Genomic DNA, 20,343 nt, shown 5'->3' on the forward strand with positions numbered 1-20,343 from the left:
CGGGATATGGACGGTAAAACCCCTCCCCTTTACCCCCAACACGATTTGAGAAAGGTGTCATGTGTAGAACTTCATGACAGTGATGAAATTGTGGGTTAATATGTAGTCAACGGGGGTCGAACTGTTTGACCTCCCCTAAAGGAGGCATGCCATCAACCACTGGACCACATCACAACTTCTTTTTTAACTACATCTACCATAACTATGTATTAACATGTTGTACGGTACAACATGTTAATGCATAATTTTTGGTGGATATACAGAGCCGTATCCGAAACATATGCAGAGTATGCAACTGAACACAGCCTCAAATTTTTAAGGGGCTCCAAATTTTGAAAATTTATGTATAATAATTCATTATTTATATAACGTGAAACAATATCATTGAGATAAAAGTTTTAATTTGTAATTAGTTAGTTCACAAATCACGAATTTAAAAAAAATAGTTTATATATTAAAAGATTTAACGTTTTAACATGACCTTCAAAATTAATGGGACGGCAATGTGAATATATTACTAGAAAACATAAGTTTAACAATACAGTACGTAAGATGTTAGCTATCAATTAAATTTGAAATGTAGATCAAGCTGGGTCCTGGGTCGATCATCCCACTTTAATTGGCCATATGCTGGCCCAATATAATTCGGCCAATGGGTTTCCACCATTCTACTTCTGCCGACTTACCAACGCGATATAAAATGAGATTCTGAACGTAAAGTTTGTACCCAAGAAAGCACTCTTTGTCCCAATCTTGTAAAAAATGGATCATGTATATAACCACACAATTTTAGCTTTATTTATCCAAATCTTGCAGTTTTATTAGAATATGTATATTAGGATTAACCGAGCCCAATTGTATAGACGGGCTCGGTCCACTATTTCTTTGTATCTACAAATAAATAATACTCAATAACTTACGGGGTTTACATTCTATAACATGGTATCAGATACTTAGGTTTCTTCCGCTCTACCTTTCTTACTCTCTTTTCCTCCACGTTCCTCGTCCTTAAATTAAAAGTTCCTACCTATCTTCATTCTTTCTTTAATCTTTTCTTCTCACAATGCAACTCTATTCTTTTACTTTCTTTTTTTTTCTCCAAACCCTACGACTATTCTACTTCATAGCAGCCGTAATTTTTTTGCTGAAAAAAAAAAACGAATACGTCTTCTTCTGGCAAATCATTGATATTTATCCACGTATATGTAAATTAAAAAAAAAAAAAAAAAAAAAAAAAAAAAAAAAAAAAACTTGTTGCTAGTTGGTGTGCACCTACACGTGCATTGAAGTTACAATACATTATTTCCGATCATCCTACCTCTTTTCTTCATTAGAGATTTTCTCCATATTAATCAACCAAGGAGATTTCCGATCTTAATCTTATAAAATAAAATAAAATATCGTATCTTAATTTTTTTTTTTTATGGCTTGCGTAATCTTTTTACTATCTTTCCTTTTCTAAGGTATCTATTCTAATTCTTAAATTCTTTGTTTTACATTCCTAATATATCTCTTCCAAATACGCTTCTTATATTTTCACCCTTTATTTAGAAGGGAAAAAAATCTTAATATCTTCTGCATATATTATTTCCTATCTTTGCAATTATTTTTATTCACTTTCCTTAAAAAAAAAAAGAAAAAATCCGTATTTTTTCTAATTCTACTCTCTTTTCTTTTTAATGCTATTTCCTACTTAAAAAACATAGTAAATCTTATGTTATCTGCTTCATTCCTTACACACATATAGATTCCCTTTTCTTTTCTATATTCTTTTTTGATTATTTATCAAATTCTTTCCTTGAAAAAAAAAGGAAATTGACAACTCGGTTTTGAAGTCAAGACTACAAGCTCTAGCATGAAGACTTTTTCTATATTTTTGGTTTTATTATGTTAATAACGTTTATGTTTATATCATGTATTTATATATTTACATATTTACGCTCCAGTTCGAGTGTTTGTAATTTTCTCCCGCTCAAACTGCAAGGGAGCATTAGAATATGTATATTAGGATTAACCCAGCTCAATTGTATAGACGGGCTCGGTCCACTATAGTTCATTTGGTTTATATAGGGTTTCTTTGTATCTATAAATAGTTGATGAATAATACTCAATAACCTACGGGGTTTACATTCTATAATAGGTTTATCACCAAAATGCCCAAAAAAAATTTCACCTCATGCACTAGAGCAAAAAAAAAAAAAAAAATTGACAAAATGCTCTCGCAATACGCAAGGGTCCTTACGACCTTGCGTCCTTGCGTCCTTTGCTTAAAAATTTAGGGTTAAATGACAACTATTACCTGGCACTCCACACTTTTGCACGAATTCGCAAACACGCAAAAACACACATACAAAGTCGATCCGCAAAAACGCAAGCACAAACGCAAATTTCTCTTCATCCCATCATTCGCTACTACCAGATTGTCCTCCATCATCACTTCCACTACCACCAAACCCCCTCTCGCCACCACCGGTCACCTTGTATTCCCGTCGCAACAAGACCAAACTTTCGCGCAAAACAAGCAGCGACGGAGCTTCATTGGGGCAGGAGGGGGCTATGGTCCCCCCAAAAGATTATCTTCTTACTAGCAATTACTTATTTACTTTAGTTTTGGGGATTAATAAATGAGATAAGTTGTAATCTCGGCTCCTAAATAAAAGTTAGGACATGGATCATCGATTTTTAATTATAAACTTATTGGGCTTCTGACCATTTCCCATAAATCGCATATGTTATCTATTTTTAACTTACATGATGTTTTATTTATTAAATTGTATATCGTTAAATGTCTCTATTAAAGAGTATTTACTATAAGAGACACTACATGTTTTGCTTGAATTTTTTGGCCCCCTCAATGTTACTATTCAAGCTCCGTCATTGAAAACAAGTAGGGTTTTCGAGAAATATCTACCAAATAATCAACCTTGCAACGATGGCGAGCAACCAGGTTAGTGATTAGTTCGTTGTTTATGTGCGTTTTATACGTTTTTTGTGTTCGATGGGAATTGTATAAGTGTGCACACCAACTGCTCGATGAAATGTCTGTTTGAATTGTGTTTGTATTTATTGAAGTACATACTATGAATAATGATATTCAACTGTATTGTGTGTATATGTTGGGGTGAAACAAACATTATTAGCTCGTAAAAATATGGTAATTGACCAGGTGCAAGAACAAGTTTGCGTCCTTGCGTATCGACCCGATAGTGAACGCAAGGGTTACTTTGCGTCCTTGCGTATTGTACTTAAGATGACGCAAGGTTGTCTTTGCGACCATGCGTCCCTCAATTAAAAGGACGCAAGGTTAATTTTGCGTCCTTGTGTTACTTTCTGCTGATTTTAATCTTACTTATGCAGGGATATGTGGAAGACAAGTTAACGATGAAGAATAAGTTAAGCGTTATAGTGGATGTGAAAAAATTCATGACTGAGAATCAAATAAAAAAGTTTAAAGAAACGTGTTTTGGTCCATGGTTAGATCTTGAATACTTTGGTAATGATCCCGGGCTTGTACATTGTATGCTCCAACGGAAGAGTGTGCGGCCGAAAAGACTAGATAATGATAAGTACCTCAATGAGCATCAGGACCTATGCTTTTGTTTTCACCACAACAATTCAATTAGATTTGGTCGCTGTGAATTTTGTCTTGTGACGGGTTTTTTGTTTAGTAGCCGGACGGACATGGCACATTACATCCCGAAGAATTATGACGTCCAGACCGCACCTATTAGACAATGTTTATTTAAGGGTTTTAAAGATTCTCAAAACGTTTTGATTAGTGATGTTGAAAAAATGCTTCTAAAATCTGATCACAGTCGTATTAGTGATGATAATGTGGTGTGACTAGCAATTATCTTGATTGTAGAGAGAGGTTTTATGGGTAAACAAGGGATCCATGTTGTGAATAAGAAGTTTTTATGTTTATTCGAAGAGTTATCGCGTGTTAATGAGTAACCATGGGGGTCTCGTATTTGGGAGCCAACTTACGAAGCGGTTAGTGAAGGGTTTGTTATTCGTGAAAGCCAATTAGAGAGTGGAAAGGCGTACACTTTGGTGGGATTTATGTAGGCATTCAAGGTAAATGGTTGAATATTTATTATTTAATGATAATATTTATTTGTAACATTAATTAATTGATTTTTTATTGGTAGATTTGGATTCTCGAGGCTTACCGTCGTACCATTAAACCGTTTGCTAAAAAAGACTGACAAGAATGGAGTACCGAGGGCTCTTTTTTGGAAGCGTTCATCTGTAGAGTCATATGGAATCTCTGAATACCTTAAACTCCTAGATATTCAGGTTAGTTCCTGGACACAAGAATGCTTTTGCGACTTTGCATCCATTTGAGAAAAAGTCGCAAGCTTTAGTTTGCGTCCTTGCGTACTCTGTTCTGCTAATATTCTTATTATTTGTTAATTAATTAATTATTCATGATGATTGTCTCAAGAAAAAGAGACCTTTACGTGGTCTGCATCCAATTGATACAGAAAAGAGTTGTCAATGGTGGATTCAGAGTGACGTGTACTTTAAAGGAGGAAAGGTACCAGAAGATGAGATCGAGGATGAGGTCCAGGATAATCCAGCTGATCTAGTTGATCCAGTTCTTGATGGGTCTGAGCAGACACCCCACAAGCATTCAACAGAAAATCTAGATCTAGAGGGCCCTCCCGATGTACAACATTTACATCGTATGGTAGCGTTGTTGATAAAGCGGATGGACAAACAAGAAAAAGAGTTAATTGATTGTAAAAAACTTGTTATGTAACACGAAAAACTTTTATCGCAACAACAACAATATAAATATCAAGTATATTTATGGGTATTTTTGATTTAAGTTTCCTTTAAGTTTGGTATTAAATGTAAGATGTAATTGAATATGAATATTTATGTTATTAATTTTTAATGTGTTTAGGATGATGATACGTGTTTCGATCGATCTTTGTCTGACAATGAAATTGAAAGACCTTCTCCAATGGACATTCGACGTGGAATCAGAGAAAGAAGGCCCACTGGTGTATTAAGGTCACCATTCACAACACCTGGGTTGTCACGACCCTACTTTTTCCGTTACCTTTTTCTGTTTGTATTTAACGTCCGTTATTTGATATTCGTGCCATGTCATTTCTATAACTTATATTATTATTTTTATAATAATAATATATTTGTTATGAGTAATGTGAATATTTGTATTCGTATTTAAAATTGTACGTTTCTACGTATCGTGGATTTCTATCCGGCGAATCATTTCGGTTTTCAAACCAATGGTCAGACTTTTGAGAGTTTTGAATCCAAATTATTTTAGTTATTATATTTTTATATCATATGGTTATATAAAATATTTTTATATTTTATTTTTAGCGCGTGCGTAATTCCTCAGAATAATTAATCGCGTAACAGTATTTTCGCGTTTCGGGCTTCGTTCGGGATTTCAGGCCACAAGTAATATCACTTCTCTTCATGATGAGCTAAGAGGAGCCCATCCTCCTCTTAAATTCGCCCAAAACCCACAATTGGTGAGGGGAGGGTTGGTTTTGTCACTTTTGCAAACTTGTATCCCATTTGATAAAAAGCTCATTTCATTTCATTTTAACCTAAAAATCATTTTTCTCTCCTTTTCCTCTTCCCATGGTCGTTCACCACCATCACCAACATCATCATCATCTTCAACAATTTTATACTTGAAGATTTAGGGCTTTTTATCTCATCGGATTCTCCTTTTCAAGATCTACGCAACCATACTCTTGATTCTTTGATTAGGGTATATTCATGAACCCTAACTTTTCAATTTTCTTTCATTTCTACTGATTTTGATTATATGTTGATACTATAGTACTTGTATGTTGTTGTATTGTTGATTTCTTGCTTAGAAATGTTGAATTGTGTATGTTTTCGGTATGATTAAAACGGACAGCAGACTTTTTATTAAAATCAGTGAACTTAACATATATTTTTGGTTAATTAAAGTGTATAAATGAGTTCCTCTCATCAAGACAATAATTTTAGGCTTGAGATTCATGTTGTTTTGAGTTTCGGATCAAAAGTTATGCCCGATTTAGGGTTTTGATGAAATTAAAATGTGAAAAATTGTATGATCAGTAGGGTCCAACTTTGTGACCATTTTTGGAGTCTTTAGGGTGTATCATTGGGTTAGGAATGATGATTGGATGAACATTCATGTTCGGGTCATCGAAATTCAAGCCACAGATCACCCGGAATGGCTAAAACAAGTTTTTAAAACGGATTAAAGCAAAGGTTGGTTCATGGCTGTATGTCATGACTTATGAACTGATTTAAGGGTGTTCTTGAGTGCACTAAGGTGTCGGGTTGGCTGGTTAGACGAGGATATATATAAAATTCGTCAAAAAGCGACACCCGATGCTCAAGTTATGACCCGACGAACTTTTAATTAAACTTATGGTTATAAAATTTAAACTTAAGTTATAATTAATGATTTGCATTATGATTGAATTACTTATGATACAAAAGTAATTATTTTTAATTAAGACTTATATATATATATATATATATATATATATATATCATTTAATAATTATATTATGTTAATTATTCTTATAATTAAACTTATGATTAATAATACATTTATTATTAATGAAAATACTTATGATAAGTATTAAACTTATGTTATGAGATTATTATATCAAGACTTATATAAATATTATTTATTTATTTATTATAAGACTTAGTTATTATTTAATTATAATACAATTTAATTATTAAATACTTATGGTTTAATAATTATATTAAAATACTTATGATATGTGTAACATTTCATAATTTATTTAAGATACTTATATTATGATTAATAATTCATTATTAATTAATAATACTTATGATATGATTAATATTTATTTAATTAATTAAATACTTATGTTATATTAATTATATCACTTAAACTTATATTAACTTTATAATTCGATTTAATTCAATTAAAGTTATGATATGACATGATTATAGAAATATTATTTTAAATAATATTATAACTTATATTATTAATATAATTTACACTTTTATTTCAATGTTGACTAAGTTTGACCAAGGTTGAATTTTGAGTTGACTTTTGGTTGACTTTGACTTTCAATTGACTTTTGTTGACTTTTCTAATTAAGGAAACTTTCCTAAGATAAAAATAGAAACTTTTCAAAAATAGAAACTTTCCAAAAATAGAAACTTTCCTTAAATAGAAACTTTCCAAAAATGGAAACCTGCTATATATAGAAACTTTCTAAAAATAGAAAGTACGTGATTATACGTTGTCCTGATCATACCGAATCATACCGAGTGATGTTCTATGTTTATCTACAACAAGTACTATAGCTACCATACTAAGACTTGACCTAAGTTAGTTAATTATATTGACCTGCTTTATTTATAGGTCGGTGTTGTGGTCATTCTTGATCACTTTACCTTTTGCTGTTCGCATTTCTGTGTTGTTGCTTCATTTGCTTAAGGGTGAGTTATAGTCCCATTTTTCTATTTTAAATCTTTTGAGATGAGAATACATGCATTTTATTTTACATATTGGACACAAGTGGAAGTTGGTTTAAGTTATTCATTGTGAGTCGAACGAAGATATTCCCTAATCTGGTAATTTTAATCACTGGTTTCTACTAGTGAATGCGAATCCTATGGATAGATCTATCTGGCATGACATCCCCATTTCTTGCTAGTCACGCTAGCAGTTACAGACGGAATGTATTAGTACTTCATATTTGAAAGATACACATATTCAGTGTATATTGTTATATTGGTTTTTGTTAAGGGTAAGGAGTTGTTAAGTGATTACCAGGTGGCTCACGGGTTAATGGAATAATGTTTTTATACATTTTCGAGCATATAATTTTGTGGTCCAAAATGAGTCTTTATATTTTCAAACATAAATTTTTATGGTTTAAATTAAGTATTGTTTGCAATATTAAACCTATAATTCACTCAACATTTTGTTGACAGTTTACTCGCATGTTCTTATTCTCAGGTTCATGATTGATTGCTTCCGCTGAGCTTAGAGAGTCTGCATTGTCTGTCGCAGATTTTGATTTAAACGTTAAACATTGCATTCTATTTTAAATACTTTTACATTGTGGGTAGTTGTTGACTTGTTTTGGTCAACCTTTTTTATACATTTGGTTTGGTTTTCTAAATTTACAAAATGATTTAGATTTTCCTTTTGAGGTAATCAATTTTATTAAATGAATGCAATGTTATTTATGAAAATTCATATAGAGTTATGATCAAGCTGTGGGACCAAGTGACGGAGCCATTTAGGGTACTTGACGGGTCATCACAGTTGGTATCAGAGCCAGGTTGTAGGGAATTAGGCTGCATTGATGTCGTTACTCGAGTTAATTGGGTGCATTAGTGTGTAAGATCCAGTTTTTATCAGTAGTGTTGGACGCCGTCCAACATGGTGGGACGCCGTCCCATTTTGAAGGGCTGGGCGCCGTCCATATGGCCTGACGAGCCAGCTTTGGTATTTTGATATTTAAAAAGGGGTAGTTTGGTAATTTCACTATGTGGACCACTTTAAGACCCTAGATCAGTTTTGGTGAGCCTCATTACTCCATTTCCATCGACTTTATCATCTTCCATTAAATCCTAGAGAGAGAGGCGGTTCTTGTGTGAGAGAGCTCCATTAAAGGAAGAAAGAGGTTGAATCGGGTCTTAGTGCGAGTTCTAAAGTTGTTCATCTAATCGCTAGCTACGTGATGATTGTGTGGGTAAGTTATAAAACCTAATTTCTTTACTTAAATTATGTTAAGGGTTAGGGTTTGGGTTAGTGTTGCACTTAAAACCCATTTGTTAGTGATTTGGGGGTTTTGGGTAAGTTTGGGGTCATGAAGACCCAAAAGATGACTAACCTAGGGTTTTGAAAAGTTAAAGTGTGTAAATGAGTCTTAAAGGCTTAGTAAATCACTAGCACATTTGTAGTTAATATTAGTGGGTGTCATTTGGGTTGTGGGTGACCCAAATGGGCGTGTTGACCTCGAAATGGGTCAAATGGGTCTTGGGCGACCTAGGTTGTTAAATGTGTATGAGAACACACTAAACTTGTGTTTATAAAGTGTTTAAGACCATATTTTGGCAAGTGTTAGGGTTTCGTTGGTGTTGACCCAAATATTAAGGTTAAGGGTGCAAATGGGTCGGAATTGCATCTTGGGTCAAAATGGCACTAGAATGGGGAGTAAGTTGGTTGACCAACTTGAGTTGTGATTGATTATGTGCTAAATGTAATAGTTACATTACATTGAAGTTGCAAGCTCGGTTATCCTTCGCAAAAGACTCTAAGGTGAGTGGAATAATTATATGCGTAGGTATATAATGTATCTATTTGTTGTAGCGTGAGATGTGAAGTGTCGAGGTGCTAAGACACCACGTTTCACGCGACGAGTGAAGTGTTGAGGTGTTAAGACGCCACTCGGAGTGAAGCATCGAGGTGTTAAGATGCCACTCTAAGTAATTGATGGGTGAAGCATCGAGGTGTTAAGATGCCACTCGGGGTGAAGCATCGAGGTGTTAAGATGCCACCTAGGAGTGAAGTGTCGAGGTGTTAAGATGCCACTCCGTAAAATAAAGAGTGAAGCATCGAGGTGTTAAGATGCCACTCGGGGTGAAGTACCGAGGTGTTAAGGTGCTACCCTAGGGTTTAGTGATACGAGGTGTTAAGTGCACTAAAGGGTGTTATGAACATCGATGGCATTTTCGCGAGCGTCATTCCCTTGTACGATTGGTTAACCATGGTTATTTGTGTTGGGTTGTAAGCATATTATATGGTTCGAGTTATATACATATATGTGCCCTTGTTATGCTAGCGTGTGATATAGGAGGTTAATAGCCTTGTACTTGAGATGTTTAGCTCTTTTGCGTTGCTAGCATGTATGCGGTATTTGTGTAAGTGTGCAAGTAGGTATTTTATATATGTACGTGTATAACTATTGCATTCACTAAGCGTTAGCTTACCCTCTCGTTGTTTACCTTTTTAGGCTCCGGCGTGGACAAAGGCAAAGGTATTCGGTTGGATTAGTGGTCTCCCACTTATTTTGATAGGGGATGTTTTTGGGTTAGCTTTTGGAAGTTCGGCCAAGATTTGGGTAGTTTAACCCCAAACACCATGCTCTAGTGTCGTTTGGAAATTAAACTTTTATTGTCGAAACTTGTATTTTTGATCGAAACGCGTAAGACGGGTCGATGTGGGCCCGATGTTCTAAAACTTGTTTTAATGATGGAAACCTCTTATTTTATTATATTGTGATATGTTGTAAAAAGGTTTTCGTTTAAAAGTGGCGGGAAGCGGGATTTCCGCTCGTGTAAATTGAACCCGGGGACAGCAGCTTCCAGGCAATCTGGACGCCGTCCAGATATGCTGGACACCGTCCCGGTCTTAAGTGCTAGACGCTGTCCAGATAACTGGACGCCGTTCAGTTGTGCTACAGCAGAAAAAAAATTTTGGTACACGTTTTGGTGAATTGAAGTCGGGATGTTTCAAGTGGTATCAGAGCATGGTCTAAGGGATTTAGGCGACTTGAGATAGGTGCCTAGACTTAGACTTTAATGTGTGTGCGCTTTATGCGGAACTTGTAGGACTTTGGGTCAGAACGGGAATTGTTAGTGCTAGGGTTTATGTGAATTAACCTTGCACTAATTGTTTTGTGTTGTTTTAGCAATCATCAAACGAGATAGGCGTTGTACTAGTAAGTTAATGCGACGTGCTCGCGTAACAATGATTAGCTACCATTGTTACGGGTTCAAATCGTGTCAAACAAGCGATGTATAACTATTGTTGAGCAAGATGGGGTAGTGTGGTGTATATGTATATACATATGTGTTAAGTCCTTTCGTTTCGTTTCTTAATTTACTTCGTTTTATAGAATGAAGATGAGAAATGGACACGACACCAATGATGGAACTACGAGTGAGGACGTTGAACTCACGACCAAGGTTGAGGCCATCTTTAAAAGGCTAAAAAAGGATTTTCTTGATGATGTTCGAAAGGTTTTCCAAGAGTCGGTTGATGGGCAAGTGACCGAAATGATCAATGAACGAATGATTGCCGCAATCGAGGAGGCATTAGAAGCTAGAAACATTCATCCTCGTGGTGAAAGGGGTGATGGTGATGGTGGGAATGGAAGGCAGGACTTCCATTACAAAAATTTCAAGGATGCTCAACCCCCGATGTTTAATGGGGTACGAGATCAGTTGAAAAGCACATGTTGGATTTCCGATATCGAGGGAGCTTTCCGTACCGCGAAATATCCTCCCGAGAAGAAGGCGAGGTATGGTTCTAGTATGTTACTGGAAGAAGCTAAGTTGTGGTGGGATGATAAAATCAACTTATATGGTGAGGAGCAATGTATGAGTTTGACGTGGGAAGAGTTTAAGAAGGAATTTTTCAAAGAATACCGAACTTCTTCCGATCTTGATAGAATCTGGGACGAGTTGCACAATTTGCAACAAGGTTCAATGGACTTGGTTACTCTCAAGTCTACCTTCTTGGCAAAGACTCGTTTTTGTCCGGAATATGTTGGTGAGGATCACAAGCTAATGAAAGATTTCTACCGTACCATGAATGATGAGTATAAGGGTAAGATTAGTCGAGGAGCGGCTAAGTCTTTTGAAGAGTTATTTGAATTGGCTCGGGGTTTTGAGCCGGAGGTTCCAAGGAGAAGTGATTTCACTTTTTCTAATAGAAAGTTTGAAGGTTCTAGTCATTCTAACTTTTCAAACAAGAAGAACAAGAACAAGAAGGGTTCCGAAAGTGTCAATAGCGTGAAGAAGGGCGCTTCCGGTGGTTTTTATTTTTCGTGCTACAATTGTGGGCAAGCGGGTTATATGGCTCGTGATTGTCCGAAACCATCTTCCGGAAACAAGCTCACTTGTTTTAATTGCGGTAAAGAAGGGCATAAGAAGCTGGAGTGTCCCGATTTGTGAAACGATAATGTTAAGCGTCTAGAGAAGGCGGCGGGTACAGCTAGGAGTCGCAACTATTTGATGACGAATGATGAAGCCAAGCACTCCAACGAAGTTGTCTCAGGTACTTTTATGGTTAACTCTAATCCGGCAAGAATTCTATTTGATAGCGGTGCAAATTTGTCGTTTGTGTCTCCAAAATTTGTGCCTAAACTTAATAGACCGTTAGCTAAGTTAAGTCGTCCGGTAGAAGTCGAAATAGCGGACGGAAAAACGGTGCTAGTGGTGGATGTGTGTAAAAATTGTGATGTCGTTTTTGGTGTCGAAAACTTTAAGATAGATCTTATCCCGATGACTTTGGGCGATTTTGATATCGTTGTTGGTATGGATTGGCTCGATCATAATAGGGCCGATATTGCATGCCATGAAAAAATTTATTCGTGTGAAGACCCCAAGTGGGGGAGAGTTAATTATTCGTGGTGATAAGCGTAGAAGCCTTGTGCCGATATGCACTTTTGCACGGGCACATCGTTTCCTTGTTAGTGGTGGCATGGCTTTTCTTGCCCATGTTGTTGATACTCGTGATGAGCCACCACCCATTCGTGAAATTCCGGTGGTAAATGAGTTTGAAGACGTTTTTACGGATGAGTTACCGGGTGTTTCGGCGGAAAGACAAGTCGAATTTCGCATTGAGTTGGTTCCGGGAGCTACTCCCATTGCTAAAACTCCTTATCGTTTAGCGCCGACAGAAATGCAAGAATTGTTAAATCAAACCCAAGAGCTACTTGAAAAGGGTTTTATCCGACCGAGTGCTTCGCCATAGGGCGCTCCAGTTTTATTTGTGAAAAAGAAGGATGGTAGTATGCGGATGTGCATCGATTACCGGGAGTTGAATAAAGTGACGATCAAAAATCGTTATCCATTACCTCAGATTGACGATTTGTTTGACCAACTCCAAGGTGCTACGTATTTCTCTAAGATTGACCTAAGGTCCGGCTATCACCAAATGCAGGTCCGTGAGGAAGATATTGAGAAAATGGCTTTTCGAACGCGTTATGGGCATCTTGAGTTTGTAGTAATGCCTTTTGGTCTTACGAATGCACCGGCGGCATTCATGGATCTTATGAACCGAGTGTGCCAACCTATGTTGGACAAGTCGGTAATTGTGTTCATCGACGACAAAACTTGTCTATTCGAAGAGTATGAAAGAACATGAACTTCATTTGCGGTGTGTGTTAAAGACGTTTCGGAAGGAGAAGTTGTATGCTAAATTTTCCAAATGTGAATTTTGGCTAAGGGAAGTTCAATTCCTTGGCCATATTGTGAACGAAAATGGTATTCAAGTAGATCCGGGGAAGATAGAGACGGTGAAGAGTTGGAGACGACTGACTACGCCTACGAAAATACAAAGTTTTCTCGGATTGGCCGGTTATTATCGTCGGTTTATCCAAGACTTTTCTAAGATCGCTTCTTCGTTGACGAAATTGACGAGGAAGAACGCGAGATTTATTTGGGAGAACGAGCAAGAAATTGCTTTTCAATTGTTAAAAGAAAAGTTGTGTCAAGCTCCGGTGTTGGTGTTGCCGGAAGGTGCGGAAGACATGACGGTTTATTGCGATGCTTCGCTAAATGGGCTCGGGTGTGTTCTAATGCAAAGAGGTAAAGTCATCGCTTACGCCTCTCGACAATTAAAGGAGCATGAGACGAGATATCCAACTCATGATCTTGAGTTGGCGACGGTTGTGCATGCATTGAAAATTTGGCGCCATTACTTGTATGGTGTGAAGAGTACGATTTATTCGGATCATAAGAGTTTGAAACATCTCTTTAACCAAAGAGATTTGAATTATCGTCAACGTAGGTGGATGGATGTGATAAAAGATTTTGATTGTGAAATACTTTATCATCCGGGCAAGCCGAATGTGGTCGCGGATGCGTTAAGTCGAAACAGTCATCACCCGGCGTTGCAATTGGGATTGTTACGTATGATTATTACTAACGATTTTCTTGAAAGACTTGGTGTGATTCAAATAGAGGCTTACGTTCACAACAAGCATGCGGAACGAATAGTGGGGCAATCGGAGTTCATTACTATGGGCTCGCGTGGTTTGTTGTCTTTTCAAGGAAGAGTGTGGGTGCCTAAGATGGGTGATTATCGACAAGTGCTACTTGATGAAGCACAAAAGTCAAAGTATTCCATTCATCCGGGCGCGACGAAAATGTATCTCGATTTAAGGAAAGAGTATTGGTGGCTGGGCATGAAACGTGATGTTGTAAAGTATGTTGAGCAATGCGTCACTTGTTTGCAAGTTAAAGCCGAACACCAAAAGCCGTATGGTAAGTTACAACCGTTAGAAATCCTGAAGTGGAAATGGGAGCACATTACCATGGATTTTATCACAAAGTTACCAAAGACGGCGAGAACCCAATTTGATTCAATTTGGGTGATAGTTGACCGATTGACAAAAAGTTCTTTGTTTCTTCCCATTCGGGAAGCGATATCGTCGGAGACCTTGGCTAAATTGTTTATCAAGGAAGTAGTCGCTCAACATGGGGTTCCTATATCTATTATTTCGGATCAAGATACCCGTTTTACATCTCGGTTTTGGGAAAAGTTTCATGACGATATGGGTATACAATTAAAATTGAGCACGGCGTATCATCCTTAAACGGACGGTCAAACGGAACATATGAATCAAACCTTAGAGGATATGTTACGGGCGTGTATTATTGATTTTGGTGGTAGTTGGGATGAGCACTTGCCTTTGGTGGAATTATCGTACAACAATAGTTATCATACTAGTATCGGGATGCCACCTTATGAGATGCTTTATGGGCGAAGGTGTCGAACTCCAATTTGTTGGGGTGAAGTAGGAGAAAAGGAAATTGGGAGTACCGATTTGGTTTTAGAAACGAATAGCAAAATCGATATGATTCGGGCTCATTTGAAAAAGGCTCAAGATAGACAAAAGTCATATGCCGACAAGCGTAGATGAATGATCGAATTTCAAGAAGGTGATATGGTGATGCTTAAGGTTTCACCATGGAAAGGTATTATTCGATTTCGAAAATGGGGAAAGTTAGCTCCTCGGTTTATTGGGCCATTTAAAGTTTTAGCTCGTGTGGGTGAAGTCGCATATTGTTTGGAATTACCCGAGGAACTTGCGGGGATCCATAATACATTTCATGTTTTCCATCTCCGTAAGTGTCTTGCGGATGATTCTTCATGGGTGTCAATAGACGAAATTGAGCTAAACAATAAGTTAGAGTATGTTGAGGAGCCGGTTGCAATACTTGACGAAAAGGTGAAAATATTGAGAAATAAAGAGGTGAGAACTTATAAGGTTCAATGGCGTTAAATTATAGGCTCCGAGTTCACTTGGGAGCCCGAAGAGTTTGTTTTGGTCTATCTTCCTGCTTGTCATGCGGCATGGATTGCAAGGGCGCAATCCGGTTCAAGTGGGGGAGAGTTGTAAGATCCAGTTTTTATCAGTTGTGTTGGACGCCAACATGGTGGGACGCCATCCCGTTTTGAAGGGCTGGACGCCGTCCAGATGGCCTGACGAGCCAGGTTTGGTATTTTGATATTTAAAAAGGGGTAGTTTGGTAATTTCACTATGTGGACGACTTTAAGACCCTAGATCAGTTTTGGTGAGCCTCATTACTCCATTTCCATCTACTTTATCATCTTCCATTAAATCCTAGAGAGAGAGGAGGTTCTAGTGTGAGAGAGCTCCATTAAAGGAAGAAAGAGGTTGAATCAGGCCTTAGTGCGAGTTCTAAAGTTGTTCATCTAATCGCTAGCTACGTGGTGATTGTGTGGGTAAGTTATAAAACCTAATTTCTTTACTTAAATTATGTAAAGGGTTAGGGTTTGGGTTAGTGTTGCACTTAAAACCCATTTGTTAGTGATTAGGGGGTTTTGGGTATGTTTGGGGTCATGAAGACCCAAAAGATGACTAACCTATGGTTTTGAAAAGTTAAAGTGTGTAAATGAGTCTTAAAGGCTTAGTAAATCACTAGCACATTTGTAGTTAATATTACTGGGTGTCATTTGGGTTGTGGGTGACCCAAATGGGCGTGTTGACCTCGAAATGGGTCAAATGGGTCTTGGGCGACCTAGGTTGTTAAATGTGTATGAGAACACACTAAAATTGTGTTTATAAAGTGTTTAAGACCATATTTTGGCTAGTGTTAGGGTTTCGTTGGTGTTGACCTAAATATTAAGGTTAAGGGTGCAAATGGGTCGGAATTGCATCTTGGGTCAAAATGGCACTAGAATGAGGAGTAAGTTGGTTGACCAACTTGAGTTGTGATTGATTATGTGCTAAATGTAATAGGTAGGTTACATTGAAGTTGCAAGCTCAGTTATCCTTCGCAAAAGACTCTAAGGTGAGTGGAATAATTATATGCGTAGGTATATAATGTATCTATTTGTTGTAGCGTGAGATGTGAAGTGTCAAGGTGCTAAGACACCACGTTTCACACGACGAGTGAAGTGTCAAGGTGTTAAGACGCCACTCAGAGTGAAGCATCGAGGTGTTAAGATGTCACTCTAAGTAATTGACGGGTGAAGCATCGAGGTGTTAAGATGCCACTCGGGGTGAAGCATCGAGGTGTTAAGATGCCACCTAGGAGTGAAGTGTCGAGGTGTTAAGATGCCACTCTGTATTAAGATGCCACTCGGGGTGAAGTACCGAGGTATTAAGATGCCACTCGGGGTGAAGTACCGAGGTGTTAAGGTGCCACCCTAGGGTTTAGTGATACGAGGTGTTAAGTACACTAACTGATGTTATGAACACCGATGGCATTTTCGCGAGCGCCATTCCCTTGTACGATTGGTTAACCATGGTTATTTGTGTTAAGTTGTAAGCATATTATATGGTTCGAGTTATATACATATATGTGCCCTTGTTATGCTAGCTTGTGATATAGGAGGTTAATAGTCTTGTACTTGAGATGTTAAGCTCTTTTGTGTTGCTAGCATGTATGCGGTATTTGTGTAAGTGTGCAAATAGGTATTTTATATATGTACGTGTATAACTATTGCATTCACTAAGCATTAGCTTACCCTCTCGTTGTTTATCTTTTTAGGCTCCAGCGTGGACAAAGGCAAAGGTATTCAGTTGGATTAGTGGTCTCCCGCTTATTTTGATAGGGGATGCTTTTGGGTTAGCTTTTGGAAGTTCGGCCAAGATTTGGGTAGTTTAACTCCAAACACCATGCTCTAGTGTCGTTTGGAAATTGAACTTGTATTGGTCGAAACTTGTATTTTTGATCGAAACGCGTAAGACGGGTCGATGTGGTCCCGATGTTGTAAAACTTGTTTTGATGATGGAAACCTCTTATTTTATTATACTGTGATATGTTGTAAAAAGGTTTTCGTTTAAAAGTGTCGGGAAGCAGGATTTTCGCTCGTGTAAATTGAACCTGGGGACAGCAGCTTCTAGGCAATCTGGACGCTGTCCAGATATGCTGGACGCCGTCCCGGTCTTAAGTGATGGATGCCGTCCAGATAACTGGACGCCGTCCAGTTGTGCTACAACAGAATTTTTTTTGGTACACGTTTTGGTGAATTGAAGTCGGGATGTTTCATAGTGAGTCTAGTCTACAGCCCGACCTATAGCGTATTATTACATGTGGTTATTTGTATCCTATAAGTATGTATATTGTTATCATACATACATCTCTTTTATCTTCCGTGTAACGACCCAACCTGTTATCCAACCGAAAACGTAACAATTTTTTTTTATAACCAGTTCATCTGGACGGCGTCCAGTTATCTGGACGGCATCCAGTTGTGAAGGCCAGGACGGCGTCCAAGCAATCTGGACGACGTCCAAATGGTCTTCCAGCTGCTGTCCAAAATGCCCATTTCACGCGACGGAAAACACGTTTTCCGACACTTTTAAACGAAACGAAATATTACAACACTTCATATTAAGTAAAACTAAGAAGTTTTCACTATTAAACAAGTTTTACGACATCGGGCCCACGTCGGCCATTTTACGAAATACATACAAAATACGAGTTTCGACCATACGAGTTTAGTTTCCAAACAAATTACGAGCATGATGTTTGGGGATAAACTACCCAATCCTAGGCCGAATCCAAAAGTAATCCAAGCAAGCATCAAAAGGGGAAATCATCTAATCCCGAGCATACCCTTGCCACGTCCGCCGCCGAACCTAAAATTGTAAACAATGAGAGGGTAAGCTAATGCTTAGTGAGTAAAACATTTATACACATACATATATAGTTTACCTACACGCATACCCAAACACAAAACACGTATAAGAACGTATAAGCAATCTAGCAATACCACATACAACTATCAACAACGTTAGTATATAACTCAACACAATAATATACTAAACCAATACAATGCATAAACATACCAACCATTCCCGCTATAGTACTACTGCCTTGTAGTCGACCAATAACGTCGAGTCACACTCGTGTGATGTCACCGGATTGTGAATCATCATAAGGTGTCACCGACTTGTGAATCACCAAAGGGTGTCACCGACTTGTGAACTATCCACCAATACCTATGGGTCACTGACTTGTGAATGCCATGTGGTGTCACCGACTTGTGTAGCACCACTAAGTGTGACCGACTTGTGAAACACTATGAAGTGTCACCGACTTGTAAATCACTTCCCGATATATGGTGTCACCGACTTGTGAATCAACATTAGGTGTCACCGACTTGTGAATAACCTATCGAGATACTACCGACTTGTAGTTCTCATCCCATCATACCAACAAATAAGTCACCGTCTTGTGACACATACCAACATAATACTCACGATGTGGCACCGAAGACCCACATTGCACACGAGTAGACAAACTACATACATACATGTATAAATATTCCACTCACCTCGATTACAAGAAAGGCAACTCCCGCTTGAGCTCCTAATCGTCCAAATGTGAATCACCTACATAATTCACAAACAAATAAGCTAAACACTCTAGCTTACGACCAAAACTCCATAAGTGCAATTTCGATCCAAATGCACTTCCGAGCACAACCCAAACTAACCAATAATCACTAACACAAGTGAAAATGGCCCTAAATCACCAATTAACCCAAATCATAAGTGTTAATGCTTATTGTTGAGTCCCTAAAATAATTAAGGATTTAATTATGACAAAACTGTAATTTATTTGCACTAAAATATTATGTGCAGCCAGCACACGTTTGTTTATGTATAGACAACAAATATTGCTATGTCAAGTGTTTAGTATGCTGCCTAGTCTACCAGCACAAGGTAGAGTGTATTCTTCGAATCAGCATAGGATGAGTACTCAGCAATTCAAGAATATCAAGTGACTCAGCATAAGAAGAACCAGTAAACCTGGTAAGCAGCATACAACACAAGACAGCCATGCTCCATTACAAGCATGGTGGTTTCCTGAGTGGTCTACATCAATTGTACTATTCAACAGAAGTCAAAGACAAAGTTGAACAGGAAAGAACATGCGTCGGCGGCTGACAAGTGACCTTACAAGACCACATGGGAATGCAGAAGTTTAACGCATGTGCAGACGTGTGTTATACTTTGTCAACGCCTAGGGAACACAACATTCTATTTGTTTAAACAAATAGTTGTGCCAAACGGAATTGGGGTGTTCCTGCAAATAGCTACCAAAGAGGAAAGAGGAGAGCACGCTCTCTGATGCAGTTGTCCCCACAAGTACAGACATCCTATGTACCAGTGGACAATAGAACCATTACACGGTTAATAGGACTACAATAAATTGTTGTATCCACTATTGTAACAACTAGAGGTGTGGGTTTATTTATTTAGAGTCCAAAACGTGTAATAGCTTTAAGTTTATCCTCATAGCTATACTTAGGTAAATCTGTATCAAACAACTATCATTCCGCCAAGGATAGTTGTAATTCTTTGTGATTTAATCAATAAAGAATAACAGTTGAAAAATTACCTCTGACTATATTTAAATTACATGCTTGAATACTAAACTGTGTTTAATTGGTTAGTTAATTAAAAGAAATTGTATTCACCCCCCTCTACAATACTCCTGTTGTTAATTAAGGGACCAACAATTGTACTATTCACAATACTTAAATGATACCTTAAATCTGAAACTCATTTACTCCCAATGATTTAAAATTAAATTCATTACATATTAAATGTCACAAAGAATTTTTGTATTTAATACAAAATTTATCTTATGGTTTTTAACTTCAAATTGATTTGAAAACTACTGCATTTAATGCTTAATGGGAGGTATGAGTGTTCAAGCCGATTAAATGTCATGTCAACAGTCCGTGTCCCCTCGAAAACGTGCCAGTCTGTCACATCTGCCCATACGCCTACAGATGACAGTAGCCATTTTCTCTCTCCTGCACTTTTTCCACCAATCCGAAAGGTCAAATAAGGCGATCAA

The sequence above is a fragment of the Rutidosis leptorrhynchoides genome, chromosome 1 (genome assembly GCF_046630445.1).
Source record: "Rutidosis leptorrhynchoides isolate AG116_Rl617_1_P2 chromosome 1, CSIRO_AGI_Rlap_v1, whole genome shotgun sequence".
Classification (NCBI taxonomy): Eukaryota; Viridiplantae; Streptophyta; class Magnoliopsida; order Asterales; family Asteraceae; genus Rutidosis; species Rutidosis leptorrhynchoides.